This window comes from Microtus ochrogaster, chromosome 7 (genome assembly GCF_000317375.1).
Source record: "Microtus ochrogaster isolate Prairie Vole_2 chromosome 7, MicOch1.0, whole genome shotgun sequence".
NCBI classification, from domain to species: Eukaryota; Metazoa; Chordata; class Mammalia; order Rodentia; family Cricetidae; genus Microtus; species Microtus ochrogaster.
The window spans coordinates 78,446,087-78,449,258 of NC_022014.1; positions in this window are offsets into that span (position 1 = coordinate 78,446,087).

Genomic DNA, 3,172 nt, shown 5'->3' on the forward strand with positions numbered 1-3,172 from the left:
TTACTGCATTCCACTATTATTAGTAAAGCACGTCCAGAATCCACCTGTTAACACCTGGTTGGCTCCTTACCACGTGGTGGATACCTGGCAGTTTCTTCTCAGTAATTAGGGCAAGGGTGGGCAACGTCAGGGGCTCAGCAATCCTTGGAGTCAGAGGCCTACTTCTTGCTGGGTCTTTTCTGCAGTCTGTCACGACTGCCAAAGCAGCAGTGGGGAGGTGGGAGTTGGGAAGGGGGGTGTGGGGGTAAGGGTGGGGTGAGGGTCTGGGCCCTTCAAAACCTAGTTCCTCACACACACTGGCTAAGCCCTTGTGCATACACTCCCATCCCCTTGAATCTTTTTAATTATTTTGAGACAGAGTTTCACCATGTAGCCTAGGCTGTCCTGGAACTACTAGACCATGCTGGCCTTGAACTCAGAGATCTGCCCGCAGCCACCTCCCGAGTGCTGGGATTAAAGGTTCCATGCTCTCCTGAATGTGTGTGTGTGTGTGTGTGTGTGTGTGCTTGTGCATGTCTGTGTATGAGGGGTGTTGGATCCCTGCAGCTGGAGTGACGGGCAGCTGCCTGATCCGGGATCTGGGAACAAACGCAGGTCCTCTGAAGAGCAATAGGCGCTCTGAACCACAGAGCCATCTCTCTAGCCCCAGATTTTTCTTAGCAACTGGTATATACTTAATTTTATGTGCATGGGCGTTTTGCCTGCCTGTATGTCTGCACCCTGTGTATGCCTGGTGCCCAAGGAAGACAGAAGAGGGAATCAGATCCACTGAAACTGGAGTTACATCCAGTTGTAAGGGTGCAGAGAGCCCAACCAGGTCCTGTGAAAAAGTAACCCATGCTCTGAAGTGCAAAGCCTTCTCTCCAGCCCCTGGTTTTGGTTTTCTTGTTTGTTTCTTTCACTTAAAAAAAAAAAATCTAGGGGGCTGGAGAGATGGCTCAGAGGTTAAGAGCATTGCCTACTCTTCCAAAGGTCCTGAGTTCAATTCCCAGCAACCACATGGTGGCTCACAACCATCTGTAATGGGGTCTGGTGCCCTCTTCTGGCCTGCAGGCATACACACAGATGGAATATTGTATAATAAATATTTAAAAAAAAGAATCTATAATGGAGGCAGGAGAGATGACCCAGGAGTTAAGAGCATTGGTTGCTCTTGGATTGGACCTGTGTTTGATTCCCAGCATCCACACGTGCCTCACAACCATCTGTAATCCCAGCTGCAGGGAATCTCATGTCCTCTTTTGGCCTCTCAAGGCACGTGGTACACAAAATTCATGCAGGCAAAACACCATTTTTAAAAACGTTAAAGAAATCTATAGTTGTTGACTTATTTCCCCTTGGCAGGATTTCCCTTGTGGCTGAGGCTGGCTTGGAACCTGCAATCCTGTTTCTAGCCCCCTATTACAGAGTTGGTATATATATATATATAGACAAACACACACATGAATGTTTTGCTGCATGTATGTGGCATTCCTAGTGCCCTAAGAAGTCAGAAGAGGGAGTTGGATTCCCCGGAACTGGAATTATGGATGGCTGTGAGCCATGTGGGTGCTGGGAATCGAACCAGGTCCTCTACAAGAACAAATGCTCCCAACTACAAAGTCATCTCTCCAGCCGCCTACAGAGATTCAAAAAGTATAAGTAGCAAACAAAAAGCTAAAGCTGGGACCAGACAGATGGCTCAGGAGTTAAGAGCACTTGCTGCTCTTCCGAAGGACCCAAGTTCAGTTCCCAGCAACCACATGGCAGCTCAGAGTTGCCTGTAACTCCAGTTACAAGGGATCTGATGCCTTCTTTCCTCTCTAGACACCAAGCACACACACACACACATACGGCACACAGACATACGTACAAGCAAAATGTTTTAACACATAAAAATAAATGCAATCTTTTATTTTTAATGCCCTTGGAAAACAAAACAAAACCCCTAAGGCAGCCATGTCTGTCCACGCCTAGAGTGCCAGACACTGGAAACGGAGGCAGGATGACTCTGCCAGGTAAGACGGTGAAACATACTCTGGGGTGGGGGGTGAGGCGCTGGGCCCAAGACTGGCTTCCCCCTACCGCCATCTACGTAGGAAGCTAAAGCAGAAGGATTGGGAATGGAGGCTGTCATAAGATTTGCCATGAGTTCAAGGCCAAACTGGGCAACTTCACCCTTTCACAAAGTAGAAACTAAAAAGAGTTCTGAGGAGATACCTCAGCTGATCAGGGCTTACCCAGCATGCACAGGGTCCCCGTTTCAAACCTCAACACCACGCTCTAACAGAACCTGGCTTGATGCCTGCTGAGGAATGCAGCAGTAAAATTTTGTATTTTTGTAATTAAAGCATTGTGTTTCCATAAGAGCAGAACGACGTCATATGTACAGTCAAAACACCGCAGTTCACAACATGCGACAGCATCCAGTCTGTGCAGAGGGGTGTGAGGCAGTGTTTGTGGTTCTGTGGTGACGACAGACCTCGAGCAGATGCGTATGTGTGTGCGTGCATACAGACCTCAGACTGCACGTGGTGTGTGCGTGCAGCCTTCAATGACGTTGCAGAAGGCAAGGCAGCTGTGTGCTGCCATGAGGTCCTGAGTGCAGTCTGCATCTTTGGTCATCTTTGGGAGTCCAGAAACTTTTCAAGGCCCAGCATGCAAGAAGCTGGGTTCCAAGATACACCAGGCCCTGGCTTTGACACCCCAAAGAAAAGAACCCCATTTGTCTCACAAAAGATTTCTGCAAAGAATTTGCAGCAGACACCGTAATTAGGAGGAGATGCTGATGCCCCCTTGAACCCCCATGATGAGGAAAGGCTGCCTTCTGTTCTCTGCTTCTGCGCAACAAGAGGAGTCAGGCTAGTGTTTGGAGGCAGATTAACAGTCCAAACTTCTTAGAGGCTTTTTCCCATGGGATTCAGAAAGACAGGAAATAAGACTCAAGAGAAACCACTAACAGGGTGATGGCAGCTCTCTTCAGCTTCAGAATCTCCGATTTCTCCATCTTGATTTGTTTCAGGTTGGAAACAAAGTAAAAGCAGACAGAATCTCCCATCAAGATAACGCTTGGGGCTAGCCTGGGGATGTAACTCTGTGGTACAGCATTTGCCCAGCATGTGGAAGGCCCAGGTTTGATCACCAGCATGAAGAAGAAGGAGAGGAGGAAAGGGGGATGCTGGGGAGATGGCTC